General features: G+C 42.9%; 1 protein-coding gene across 3 annotated transcripts in view; it reads right to left on the bottom strand.

The window, feature by feature from the left end:
* CALD1 (caldesmon 1) overlaps positions 1 to 10389 on the bottom strand; it is a 148813-nt gene extending 138424 nt beyond the window's left edge. For all 3 annotated transcript variants that reach the window (XR_011320665.1, XM_069763402.1, XM_069763397.1), the window contains exon 1: positions 10256 to 10389. The gene's annotated coding sequence lies outside the window, so the exon portion shown is untranslated. The remainder of the gene's footprint in view (positions 1 to 10255) is intronic.
* Positions 10390 to 15338: the final 4949 nt, after the last annotated feature.

Here is a 15338-nt window from a genome sequence, read left to right on the forward strand (position 1 = left end):
ATGAAGGTTAGTATGCTTGCAGTGGAGTACAAAGAAGAGATGGGCCCCATTATGGTGCCCCAGGGAACCCATTATGGTACCAAACTATGCATCCCAGACAGAAGGGTCTGCTGTGCAATTTTCTACCTTGTTTGTAAAACAGTACAAGCTATTGATATATCCATGAACGTGTGTAATTTCAACATGTAAATTATATTTTTCTCTTCCAGCCTATACCATATGCTTTCACTTAGATTACATACAGTATACGAAATTTGGCAAGCATGCAGTAGAGTACAAAGAAGAGATTGGCCTTATTGGGGACCCCATTATGGTACCAAATTTTTTCATCCCAGATGGAAGGATCTGGTATGCAATTTTGTACCTTGTTTCAAGACAGTACATGGTTGCTATCGATATATTCTAATATATACAGTATATATCAAAAAGAATGCACACAGTATGTGAAATTTAGTAAGCATGAAGCAAATTAGAAAGAAGAGATCAGCCCTAATGAGGACCCCATTGCAGTACCAAATTCTGTAATTCCAGAGCAAATTACTTTGTATGCAATTCTCTACCACCTCACTTGAGAACAACACAATTACTGGGGGATCGACCAATGTTCGGCCCCCTTTTCTAAAAGGACTCAAGCCACATGATCTGCCTGTATTAATACAACTTTAACATGAAAGAAGTACAGATAAAGACAGATAAAAGTTGCAAACTCCCCAGTTAGCTCATTCTGCAGCCAAGCAGCAATAAACAGTGCATCACGCAGGCTATAGAAGGCAATCAATGACCAATTTTTACTGAAACCCAGTTGTAAAAATTAATTTTAGCATGCTTTTGCAAATTGTCCCCAAAGGTGGTCTAACCCTTTAAGACACGACTGCACAGGCTTTTCTGTTTGTTTTGGGTCTTAATTATTAAAACCTTCCAAAATGATATCCACATCTCATATCACTTAGATTGAGACAAATACTTAGACTATACAGCCCCAACCTATTCAGCTGCAGCTTTTACATATATTGCCTAGTGCAATATTTCGGCTCATTATATCTCATAAACAATTACTGTAATATGATTATTGTGGCGTAAAGTTTATCCTGCAAAAGCAAGGTATAAGGTCTGTGAAGACATGTTTACAAGTTTTTCTGTCGAGACACTTGATAAGTCAGGTCTATTATGTTAATATTAGTTTTTGTCACATTTAAGACCAGTAAATCTGCCTTATAATAATAATAATAAGGGGCCACTAAGCTCCCAAACAAAAACCTGGTATAATAACAGGAACGTAATCCTCCGCTCATCCCTATAATACGGGACTTCATCATGAGCCGTCAGCATTCCACCATGTTCCTCAAGCATCTGGAATACCCTTAAGCCAGTAACATTCCTTAAATATTTTAGGAATGGGCCCGATTGGCTCCAACCCCCTCAATCTCGTCTACATATTAACCAGGGGATCTTCCACCTTTAACCTAAACAGTTCCAAAAAATTCCGCAAGAAATGTTTGAAGGCATGGACAATTCCCCTACAGGCTAGAATCAAATGTCTCATAGTAAGGCTGTGTTCACGTCATTATCCCCATTTTTTACTGCACCTAAAATCATCCTAAGCTTATTTGCTATGACGTGTTTTGATGTAGAGGTGTAGACCACAATATTTACTTTTTTTTACTTATTAAAGACATTTTCCCCCGAATCATCTCTTGCCCACAGCATCACTGGAAGCTCCCCAATTTAGACCCTGCCAATTACAAATACATGAGTCCTAAGAAGTGGCATTTTTTTTTACATTGTCTAAACGCCGCTCTTCTCCTGAATTCGACGATGTTTTTCTTTTTTTTCTGCGCCTCTCCGTTCCCGAGATATGGCCTCCTCTTCTCAGTAAAGAAATCTACTCTTTTAGCCAAGTAGGTATGGTCTTCAACACTTTTCTGTGGGCGGTATTTTACGGAACGCTCCCACTTGGCTAACAAAATAAGATTTATACACAGGGGGAAAAGGGGCGTATCTCAGGAACGGAGAGGCGCAGAAACAAAAGAAAAACATTGCCGGAATCAGGAGAACAGCGGCATTACACCGAGTAAAAAAAAAAAAAAAATACATATTTGTGGCAAGTGATAGGTCTTCTTTAAAGTCTATCTTCGTTTGCCCCTTGGACTTGATGAAGTAGAATAGTTGATGCTCATCAGCAGTTCTATTCAAATGGGGGAAATGGGACCGCTTGTTTATGCCCCCGGCAGTGAGTCTCCCAATGATCAGACTTCTACCATCCTGTGAATGGGTAATGTGATGATTATTGAAAAAAAAAAACCTTTAAGAATGAAGCCTATGGGCTTATATAGTAGAATTTGTCAGAGCCTTCCATCGAAACGGTAAATCCTCCAATGAAATGTATGTATTCACTAGGCCTAGTGACGTTACATCCATAATGACTTATATCACGTCATCCTGTCAGTCAGTAGCAAACCTTCTAAACAAATATAACCCACAAAAGACCCCAGACCAGCGCCCTAAAGTAATACAGATCCTGACCAGCCTCTTAAAACAAATACAGACCCCACATGTGACCGCCTAAAATTATACAGATCCCTGATCAGACCATCTACACAAATACAGACCCAAGACCAGAACCTCTAAGCAACCACAGATCCTAGACTAGACCTCTACACAAATACAGACCCAAGACCAGAACCTCTAAGCAACCACAGATCCTAGACTAGACCTCTACACAAATACAGACCCAAGACCGAACCTCTAAGCAACCACAGATCCTAGACTAGACCTCTACACAAATACAGACCCAAGACCAGAACCTCTAAGCAACCACAGATCCTAGACTAGACCTCTACACAAATACAGACCCAAGACCAGAACCTCTAAGCAACCACAGATCCTAGACTAGACCTCTACACAAATACAGACCCAAGACCAGAACCTCTAAGCAACCACAGATCCTAGACTAGACCTCTACACAAATACAGACCCAAGACCAGAACCTCTAAGCAACCACAGATCCTAGACTAGACCTCTACACAAATACAGACCCAAGACCAGAACCTCTAAGCAACCACAGATCCTAGACTAGACCTCTACACAAATACAGACCCAAGACCAGAACCTCTAAGCAACCACAGATCCTAGACTAGACCTCTACACAAATACAGACCCAAGACCAGAACCTCTAAGCAACCACAGATCCTAGACTAGACCTCTACACAAATACAGACCCAAGACCAGACCTGTGAAGAAACATAGACCACAGATCAGCACCTTAAACTAATACTGACCTGACCAGACCCATAAACAAATATAGACCCCACTGTTGTGAATTCTGTGGCAGAGCTCCCTCCTGTGGTCACAAGTGGTACTTCGGCTGATTCTCTCTGGGAGCTTCCGTTTGTGGAGGAAGGTGGTACTGCGGCTTCTGAGTTTCCTCCCTCAGGTGATCTGGTGAGGTCGTTAGGTGCTTCTCTACTTAACCCCACCTAATGCTTTGATTCATGCTTCCTGTCAATGTTCCAGTGTTGGACTTGTTTTTCCCTGGATCATTCCTGTGGCCTGCTGCTCTGCATAGCTAAGTTCTTCTTTGCTATTTGTTTGCTATTTTTTCTGTCCAGCTTGTCTAATTGTTTTGCTGGAAGCTCTGGGATGCAAAGGGTGTACCTCCGTGCCGTTAGTTCGGTACGGAGGGTCTTTTTGCCCCCTTTGCGTGGTTTTCTTTAGGGTTTTGTGTAGACCGCAAAGTTATCTTTCCTATCCTCGCTCTGTTAAGAAAGTCGGGCCTCACTTTGCTGAATCTATTTCATCCCTACGTTTGTCTTTTCATCTTTACTCACAGTCATTATATGTGGGGGGCTGCCTTTTCCTTTGGGGTATTTCTCTGAGGCAAGGTAGGCTTATTTTCTATCTTCAGGCTAGTTAGTTTCTCAGGCTGTGCAGAGTTGCATAGGCAGAGCTAGGCGCAATCCACGGCTGCCTCTAGTGTTGTTTGGAGAGGATTAGGGATTGCGGTCTGCAGAGTTCCCACGTCTCAGAGCTCGTTCTATTATTTTGGGTTATTGTCAGATCACTGTATGTGCTCTGACCGCTATGTCCATTGTGATACTGAATTGCCTATCACAACACCCCACATCTGACTCCCTAAACTGACACAGACCCCAGATGAGACCATCTAAGCTAATACAGACCCCAGACAAGACCCATTAAACTAATAGAGGCCACAGAACAGACCACCAACACCAACATAGACCCTAGACTAGACTATCTAAACTAAGACAGACCAAACCATATATCAAACTACATTTATCACATAGGCCCCTGAGATGTTTTCTGTTCTTTTTTACCTCTAAATTTAACGCACCCCTTTGTCCATTTGATGGCAACCATTATGACATGTTATTCAACTTCTCCAAGCTCCTGAATGGTAAAGTTTTTGTTTGAACTGCTATAAAAAGCGGTGACGACAGCCTTCTTAGTCGTTACTCAAGTTTAGCAGATATTGTTTCTGGGGAAGGTGAATGTGGCAACCAAAATGGCCGACGTGGCAGTTCCTATTGCGCTGTCTAGTAAGGGATGACTCTAGGGGGAAATAAGAATCTGAAGCCTATAATAACACAGTAATATGTCATAATTATTGGTGGACTCAGACTGTACATGAGTTGCCTACTATTGTAATTATTCTAATTATCGGCCTAATTATTTTATAGGACTGTTGTGTTCTGGGCAGACGTAGCTGGTATCAGCGCCAGTACAGAAAAACGACAGCGAGAAACAAATTAACTCTGTAATATCAAATGCTGCCTTGTAATAGCTCTGCCAGCTTGAGCTTGGCATAAGAAATAGGACATGTAACCACAAGATGCAGCTGTACGAATCTGGCGGAAAGCACAGGGGTGCAGAGGGAACATGGGGTGCAGCGGTAACATGGGGTGCAGAGGTAACACGGGGTGCAGAGGCAACACAGGGTGCAGAGGTAACAGGGTGTATAGGCAACATGGGGTGCAGAGGTAACACAGGGTGTATAGGCAACACGGAGTGCAGATGTAACACGGTGTATAGGCAACATAGGGTGCACAGCTACCACAGGAAAAAGATGAAGCAAACAATGCAGAGGTTACAGAGGTAGCTGAGGGTGCAGAGGTAGCACAGGATGCAGAGGTAGCACAGGATGCAGAGGTAGCACAGGATGCAGAGGTAACAAAGGGTGCAGAGGTAACAAAGGGTGCAGAGGTAACAAAGGAAAAAGATGAAGCAAACAGTGCAGAGGTAACCCAGGTTACAGAGGTAACACAGGCTACAGAAGTAACAGGGCGCAGAGGTAGCACAGGGTGCACAGGTAGCACAGAGTGCAGATGTAACATGCTGCAGAGGTGACAAAGGGCAGAGGTAGCAAAGGAAGCAGATGTAGCACAAAGTGCAGAATTAGCATAGAGCATAAAGGTAGCACATGCAATAGAGGCAACACAGCGTGCAGAGGCAACACAGCGTGCAGAGGCAACACAGCGTGCAGAGGCAACACAGCGTGCAGAGGTAACAGCGTGCAGAGGTAACACAGCGTGCAGAGGTAACAGCGTGGAGAGGTAACACAGCGTGCAGAGGTAACACAGCGTGCAGAGGTAACACTGAAGGCCTTGATCTATAAAAATATACCATTATAAATAGTGCAAGATAATTGGAAGGGGGCCCTGCTACATAATCTGCACTGGGCCCAGGAGCCCTCCGAGCATTGTCCTCTATGACACTGTGCCCCAAACCATGTTTGTTACCACCACATTGTTACAAACATGGTGTTGGCAATTTAGGGACACTTTAGTTTTACTCTTTAGCGCCACCCAAAATCCAGCCTCAAATCACCCAGTAATAGATGCGCATAATGCTGTGTAGACCCCTCATTTTCATCCTGGGACACCACAAATTTTCTGAGACCGTTTCTGAAAATTTGGGACGATTCCAGCAAATTTTTGACAGTGGACGTGTATGGCGATATGAAAAGAAATCTGTGATTATCAGCAATTAGTCAGCCTTGTGGCCCCTTCATTATAGACCCAGGTGTTATTTGAGGTTTTTGGGCCTGATGGTGAATCTGTAATAGGGCCCTCACGATTTATGAGTGGATTTTTGATAATGCGGTTCTCAGGGATATTCCTCAGGGGTGCAGGCAGGGGTGGGGCACCAAGGACGTTGGTCATAGGTTCTGGTTGGGAAAAGGGGCTCCAACAAGACAGTACCTTTGCCTGGGCATTTTGATATAGTGTGAGCTCTGGTGTTTATTGCTATGACCCTTTGGCCAATTTTTCACTTCTTTGTTGGCTAACAGTGCGGTTCCTCAGGGGAGGAGAGTCCTTCACAGGTTCTTGCGACCCAATAGCAATGGGGACGTCACCCAATACCTCACATAAAGAACCCTATAGCAGCTCCATAGTCCATCGCTATGGTAAATACGCCCAATGGCAGACCTTTTTACGGCAGGAGTATCTACAGTTCCTGCAACCCTTAAAGCTCCACCGATGGTCCTAGGATCGGGCCTTGTGAAATATTACTATGACATGTCAGAGGAAAAGCTACCTCCGATTAAGGGTTCAGAGGTCACTTTTTTAAATTTGGGTTTTGGGAGTGAATCTTGTGGGCCTTTAAAGGGCAACCAACACAGGTCTTCAATAGTGTTGTTCTTCTAAAGGGACCTTTTTTGGATCTCCCCTAAGCACGGGCCTAGGGTATATCTTCAAGCCCTGCACCCACTATAATAACGATAATATTCCCAAATTTTCTTAAAAAAAAGAAAAAAGCGAGTCCCCAAATAATGAACCACAGCTGCAGAAAAAGGGGTGTGGGTCTTTACATGTATCTCATCCAAAAACATGGGGACAAATCCGTGGGGACTTTTCTCGGCATCCTGTGGATACAGTCAATACACGTAAACAACAACTCCCACCATTTCAGCTGCGACGTCTCCGATATCATCCCGCGGAGCTCTAGCATTGCCGGGGATCTTTTTTAAGAAATTCTGACTTTGGTACCCGAAGACGGTAAATAAAAATTGATCATGAATCGAAAAAGATAATTTGTTATTTCTAAGAATTGTTTTTTTTATTAAAAAAAGGGTCGATTTCCCTTTAAGGCATAAAACAGTATATAAATAAGATAATAGTAAAAAATGGATAATAGTAAAAAATGAATTTCTAAAAACTTTATCGACATCAAACGAAAGGTACGCTAAGAATCCAGACAAAGGTTATCGGATTTATCTGTGTTATTTCTAAACAGGATTGTGCCGTTAAAGTGTTTTTTTGAGAAATTCCCGCCCACAAATACTATCTCCCTCCACCATCAAGTCGGCCAGAAGTGTCTCAGCATGTCTTCTGCGCTCTCGTTTCCTTTATTCCTGGAATAACTGCGTGACATAAGGACGGCGATGTTCCTCTATTAGGACCCACCCGATTACGCGGTTTTATATTAACGAGGCAAACCATCCTATTAAAACGTGCAGATGTAGCAGAGCCGAGATCGTTGGTAAACTCTGGCTTGTCATTACGGATTATTAACGCATTCTATTGTTCTCTGTTATCTGCTGTTTCCAGGCTGACTGCATTATTCATCGACGGGATGAGTGACAGGAAGTCCAGCACTAGCCCTGCCTTCCTGTTGTCCAATTTTGGGAACCTCTGGAAATGTTCACCCATTGCTGTATTTTAATAAACTGATACGTTATAAGGTGTAGTGCTCCCACTATTAAATGGGTGCATCATTTTAGGGCTTTCATTAAAAGGGGGGTTCATATTTGTGAATTTTTCCTGCAGCATTAAGTGCTCCTGAGCTGAAATTCATGCACAATGTATCCATTGGCTGGTCAGACAGATTGGAACCCCTGTGATGTCAAACATAAATTAATTTTTCCTGCGGCATTAAGTGCTCCGGAGCTGAAATCCATGCACGGTGTATCTATTGGCTGGTTGGGCAGATTGGAACCCCTGTGATGTCAAACATAAATTAATTTTTCCTGCGGCATTAAGTGCTCCAGAGCTGAAATCCATGCACGGTGTATCTATTGGCTGGTTGGACAGATTGAAGCCCCTGTGATGTCAAACATACATGGATTTTTCCTGCGGCATTAAGTGCTCCGGAGCTGAAATCTATGCACCGTGTATCTATTGGCTGCTCAGAAAGATTGAAACCCCTGTGAAGTCAAACATACATAGATTTTTCCTGCAGCATTAAGTGCTCTGGAGCTGAAATCTATGCTCGCAGTATCTATTGGCTGGTTGGACAGATTGGAGCCCCTGTGATGTCAAGCATACACACTTATTTTATGCAGCATTAAGTGCACCAAACAAAATCTATTGGTATTTAATAAGAAGGCAGCAATACTCCAGAGCTGAAATCCTTGCACAATGTAGCTATTTATTCTGTGGACATATTGTACACCCAGTGATCACAAACATATACACTTCTTTTTTCTTGCAGAATTAACTGCACCCATTGAAATCAATGTCTATTTAATAAGAAGCCAGCAGTACTTCAGAGCTGAAATCCTTGAACAATGCCCTTATTTATTCTGTGACAATTTTGTACACCCTGCGATCACATATACACTCATATACACAACTTTTCTGCAGCATTAAGTGCACCCATTGAAAATCAAGGGGTATTTATTATGCAGTTAGTAGTACTCCAGAGCTGAAATCCTTGTACAATGTAGCTATTGGTTGAGTGGACAGATTGGACCCCATGTGGTGCCAAACATACACATGTATTTTTCCTGCAGCATTAAGTGCACTCATTTGAAATCGATGAGTATTAAGCAGCCAACAGTACTTCAGAGCTGAAATCCTTGCAAGATTTAGCTATTGCTTGGGTGGACTGTGGACAGATTGGACTTGACTGTGATCACAAACATATACAATTATTTTTCCTGCAAGATTAAGTGCACCCAATGGGAATTTAATAAGCAGCCAACAGCACTCCAGAGCTGAAATCCTTGCACAATTAAGTAGCCATTCACTGGGTGGACAGATTGGACACCCTGTAATATCACAAACATACACATGTATTTTTTTCTGCAGCATTAACTACAATAAGCAGCCAACAGTACGCCAGCGCTGAAATCCTTGCACGATTTAGCTGTTGGCTCAGTGAACAGAGCGGACCCCTGTGATCATAAACATACACGATCATTTTTCCTGTAGCATTAAGCGCATCCAATGGGAATATAATAAGCAGCCAGCAGTGCTCCAGAGCTGAAATCCTTGCAGAATGTAACTATTCATTGGATGGACAGATTGGACCCCCTGTGATATCAAACACACATGTGTCTCTTTCCTGCAGCATTAAGTGCACTCATTGAAATCAATAGGCATTCAATAAGCCGACAGCAGTACTCCAGAGCTGAAATCCTTACTTATTATTATTATTTATTGTTATAGCGCCATTTGTTCCATGGCGCTTTACATGTGAGGAGGGGTATGCATAATAAAAACAAGTACAATAATACTTAATCCTTAATACGATTTAGCTATTGCCTGGGTTGACAGATCACAAACATACACAATTATTTTTCCTGCAGCATTAAGCGCACTCAATGGGAGTTTAATAAGCAGCCAGCAGTGCTCCAGAGCTGAAATCCTTGCACAATGTATCTATTGGCTAAGAGCAATCAAAGGTGGACTTCCATATTTTACCCCTGTGTGCCCTATAATAAAAAAGGGGGCACCAACAAATAGTGAGCTCCTTCCAAATATCAAAATTTAATAAGAAAAAATAAAAAATTATATATATATATACACACACACACAAATACATATATATTTAATGCATTTTTATTTATTTTCTTCTTTTAGGATTTTATTTCTATTTTTGCATTCAATTTGAATATATATATATATATATATATATATATATATATATATATATATGTGTGTGTGTGTGTGTGTGTGTGTGTGTGTGTGTGTGTGTGTATGTATATACATACACCGGTGTGTGCGTGTGCATGTTTGTATGTATGTATGTATGTATGTATGTATGTATGTATGTATGTATGTATGTATGTATGTATGTATATGTACACACACACACCGGTATATATATATATATATATATATATATATATATATATATATATATACACACACATATATATATATATATATATATATATATATATATATATATATATGTTATGGGTTCAGACTGAATGCACAAGTAAAAATAAAAGAAAAAAAATGAATAAAAATGCATTAAAAAATAATAAAACAATCTACAGCTCTCTTACCTTCCTGATGAAAAGTTTGCAGCTGGAAGGAAGTCACTGGCTGCTTTGCAAAGAGGCAAGAAAAAAAGGCAGGGGCTGCTTAAAACACAGCCCTATTGAATTAAACTTGCAGACTTTCTCAAAGTTCCTCCCCCTCCGAAAGTTAAAAAAAAAAAAAAAAAGAAAAGTCAAAGGCTGGATGAATCCTTATTCCTTATGTTTACAATTGGCAGCCAGTAAAAGCCATTGTCCTCCTCAACATATTCCAATGGGCGACCAATGGGGTCTCGCCTTGCAGGGGGGGGGAAATGGGCTTAGCCCCGGTTAGAAAAAATGCTTGTCATTCCCCAAGCATGCTCAGAGTAAGGATTCATCAGAAAAAGCCCAATTCACGCAGCCTGCCAATTTCACTAACATATCCTTTTTTGGTTATGCTTTTCGGGGCCTCTGTAAGAAAATCCTCTGACATCGAAGATCATAAGGAACCGTAATCTTACAAAAAAAAGGAGGAAGAAAATAAATAAATAAAATGAGACGTCTTGTGGAATGTTGAGAAGTAAGAAAAATTCCTGTGCTTTAAAAACATGCGTACGGTGATGTAGCAGAGCCGAGTTTGCGGCGAGTAACGTTGAAAAGTGAAATTGGCAGATTCGGCTCCGCTACATCCGTAGGTAGGAGAGAGAGCGCGAAGGAAAAGGAGAAAATGGGTTGGGGGTGGGGGGTGTAGTGGAGGGTTAATTTGTTTTAAATGAAAACCACATGTTTTGGGGAATGAGAAAAATTGAATGAGACGCTTTGAAAGACTTGTCTGCCTTCAAGCATCGCCCGGACCGAGCAGTGTTGTAATGTCGTTGCGTTGGCCGCTGGCCCGATAGGTGTGAATGTTTTCGAAACCGCCGTCCTACTACTGTAGGTTCCCGGAGAAGTATCTGCAATACTTTAGCGTTTTGACGTACATCTATATATTCTCGATGTTAGCGACTTACATGACATGAGTTTATATGATCCGGGGAGGCCGGGATCAAGTTTAATCCTCTCGCTGAACGAATGTGTACGACTGGGTAATGTTGGAAGCGGTTTGCGCTATTGTTATGTCATATTAATTAACAATGTAGGAGAAAACGTACTTTGCAGGGAGTCGGAGACGAAAATGTCTCTTTAACTACATTACATAGAATTTAAGGTGTAATACTGCATTTCACCTGCGGGTGTGCTGCAGAGAAAGACAACACTTGGTTCCTCGATCACTCTGATTACAGCTGATCGCTGGGAGTTCCAGCAGTTGGACAACCTGTGATCATCTCATAAAAATATATAATATATAAATCGAAACGCAAGGCACAGACTGGCCAGCGGCTCTCCCGACCCGAGTGTTGAAACTTCATGTATTTCTATGCAGCTGTCACGCTTGGGTTAGTAGAGCCACCGACCAGTCCATGCACTGAGTTACAATCTCAGTCCAATTTATACGGCCGTCTGAAAGAACGAAGTTGTCTGGTTTATTTTACCGGAAGTCAGAGCTGAGAATGAGAGTCTCTTACCTCGGAGGACCCGACACATCCTTGCATTACGTGAATAGAACTGTGTAATACTCCATTTCACCTCTGGGGGTGCTGCAGAGAAATTGAACACTTGCTACCTCAATCACTCACAGATAACAACTGATTGCTGGGAATTCCAGCAGGAGGACAACCTGTGATCATCTAGCATAAAAGGGTTTTTTTTTTTAAAACAAAGTGTTGTCTGGTTTAGAAATCCAGTTTGGAAGGCGTCGGAGCTGGAAGTGAGTGTCTCTTTGCTCTGGAGGACCCGACACATCCTTGCATTACATACAGTCATATGAATACCATGCAATACTCCATTTCACCTGTGGCTGTGCTGCGGAATAATTAAACACTTGCTGCCTTGATCACTCTCAGATTACCGCTGAGTGATGGGAATTCCGGCAGCTGGACTCTTTGAGAACAGATAACAGGTAACCCACCTAGCAAAAAGTGATTGCCTAAACTAAAGGGTTCTCTGGTTTAGAAATCCCAATTGGAGGGTGTTAGAGATGAGATTGAAATGTTTGCTGCCCTGGAGGACCCGGCACATCCTTACATTACACGGAGAGTTATTTGAGAACTGTGTAATACTCTTTTTCACCAGTGGGTGTGCTGCAGTTAACTTGAACACTTGCTGCTTTGATCACTCTCAGATTATAGCTGTTTGCTAGGAGTTCAAGTAGTGGGACACCCCAAGAGCCCATCTAACAACAAGTGATTGTCTAAAACAAAGTTGTCTGATTTAGAAAACAGGGGTTTTGTAAAGCTATTTGTAAGGGGTCCAAGCTGAGAATGAGGTGTCTCTTGCCCTGGAGGACCAACCCATACATTCATAAAGAGTCATATATGAACCGTGTAGTATGTGTAATACTCCATTTCACCTGTGGTTGTGCTGCAGAAAAATTATACACTTCCTGCCTCGATCACTCTCAGATCACAGCCGATCAATGGGAGTTCTGGAAGCCAAACACTTTGGGAACAGATAACAGGTAACCCACCTAGCAAAAAGTGATTATGTAAAATAAAATGTCTGATTTTAAAATCCTATTAGTAGGGTGTCACATCTCAGAATGAAGAGTTTGTTGCCATGGAGGACCAGTCACATCCTGGCATTACATGCACAGTCATATGAGAACTGTGTAATACTCTTTTTCACCAGTGGGTGTGCTACAAAGAAATTGAAAACTTGCTGGTTCGATCACTCTCAGATTACAGCAGATTGCTGAGAGTTTCAGTAGTGGGATACCGCGTGATCCGCTAATAGGTGACTTTGCCTAACAAAAAGTGATTACTAAAACATAAAACAACAGGTTTGACCAACTTCAAAAATAAAAGGGCGGCCTCACTTAAAAAGCTTATTTGCGAGGAGTCAGAGCAGAAAATGAACATCTTTTGTCCTGGAGGACCCAGCACAACCTTGGTTAACCATTACAATGGGATCTGTGTAATACTTCATTTTACCTGTGGTGGCACTGTAGAGAAATCAAACACTGGCTGCCTTGATCATCCGTAGATTAGAACTGATAGTTCCATCTGCTGGAACTCTGTCATGATCCAGTCCGGGTTTTGTTTCTGATTACTCTCTCCCCGGTATGGTCATGCGGGGGTTAATCTTTTCTGCCTCGTTTTGGTATCTGTCTGGCTATTTCAGTCCGCTGTTACCTGTAAGCGGTGTCAGTTATAGTTCCAGTCTCTGGCTTGAGCTGCTGACCCCGTTATACCCTGATTTGTCCTTTGTCCATGTACCTAGGTCCCGTTCCTGTATTCCCCTATGACTTTGCTAGTTGTAGTACTCACTCTCTGTGTTGTGACCTCCTGGTATTTGACTCGGCATGTCCCCTGACCTGATCTGATTGTCTTCCGTCTCTGGCTTTCCTGCTCCCGACTGGCTCTGACTCCTTTGGCTTGTTTCTGACCATGTGTATTTCTGTGACCTCTGGTACTTCGTTCCCTCTCTGTTGCTGATCTGGCTTTTCTGATGACTCTTCTGCCACCTAATGGCTCCTGCCTGCTGCTTTGTGGTTTCTCTGTGAGGTATCTGAGTCGCCCGCCAGTGCCGTGGGGTACTCGGTACCGGGTCCGGTGTTCACAGGGGGATTTCATGGTGGCTGCCCGGTCCGTGGCCCAGGGCGCCCATGTAAAAGGGAATGGTCTTTAAAGGGAATAAAGTTTATGTTCGTGATGCGACCTGTGGTATTCGGTCAGTGGGGACCAACGCTGCTTTAAGGGGTCCTCTGGGGTGATGTTATGGCAGCTAGATGGTATAACTTCCCACAGGTGAAGTATGTCCCCAGGGGTTCCCTATATGTAGATGATAGAATGGTGAGAGGTGCAGTAAGGAACGAGAACACAGGTTTGCAGTCTCTTTACCTCATTTACTGAAGACTTCAGCAGCCACAGTCCAGGGCACCGGCAAACAGGTCCACATAGAAGTCCGGGCAGTCCAGAGACAAACAGGTTCCCCTGGGTAAGTCAGGTGGGAGCCTACCACTCTGCGCTCTCTGTCTCTAAGTCCCTGCTGCCACTAAGTGTCCCAACAAGGTTTTTATTTGTTCTGCTATCCTGGGACAGGTACCTGAATGGCAGGCAGCTCGAGCCTTGTGTTCTGGGGTCCGTTCTAGGTGACTCCAAGCTCCTAGGTGCTGCTGTGCCACAGGTGATTATGGGCAAAGTCTTGGTAGTATAATGCCCTCTGGTTCTGCTCCGTGTCGTAGAGTCCACGTAAGCCTCGGGCTCCCGGTTCCCGGCTCCTTGCGCTGTAGCTCTTCAGAGGCCTGCTCATGGCCTCCTGGAGCTCTCACTTTCCTCTGTGCTACCCTCCTTTCTGTCCTCGCACACAGACTCTCTGCACTAACTGAACTCTCTTCCCCTCCAAAACATGATCTTTATAGAGGGAAGCTGCCCTAAAACAGGGATTTGAGCTCCCCCTCCTGGTCTGCAATTGGAAGGTGTTGTGTGTGTGTAAACCTACCAAAGGGAATCTCACTTGTCTCTGGACATAGCACTATCCTCCCCGAGAGGAAGACAGCACTACTGTGGTACCCGAACTCCTGGGGTGCCACATATCTATTTTCCTTCACCCGAAACCCCTGGTGGAGGTTTTGTGCTACTGCGCTGCAGCAGGCATTACAGACACCTTGCGATCAGCCCTTCTATAGAATTGATAGCTATCCTTAGAGAAGATGTTTTTCATTTACTGACAGCAAGCAGAGGCAGAGATCTTGAACATAGCGGATAAACCGAAACACAATACAGTAAAATTTCAGATTTTGTAGAGATTTTTAGGAGGACTAATGAAAATTTTTTTCCCTAGTTTCTTTCTAGTGATATCATATGCAATAAATCGGAATCTTGATGACAACAGATAACACAGTGAATGTGATGTACACAGCGGAGATGTTGATATTACTATTAATGGAACAGATAGAGTAGAGATGACTCAGAGCTCAGGGCACGGAGTGAGATCATGTTCATGCTCCGCAGCCCTATATAGTACGTGTTCATTTATTGGTCGAGCAAATGGAGACTTTTCTCAATACACAACGAAAATAATGTCTGAT

This window comes from Ranitomeya imitator, chromosome 4 (assembly GCF_032444005.1).
Source record: "Ranitomeya imitator isolate aRanImi1 chromosome 4, aRanImi1.pri, whole genome shotgun sequence".
Classification (NCBI taxonomy): domain Eukaryota; kingdom Metazoa; phylum Chordata; class Amphibia; order Anura; family Dendrobatidae; genus Ranitomeya; species Ranitomeya imitator.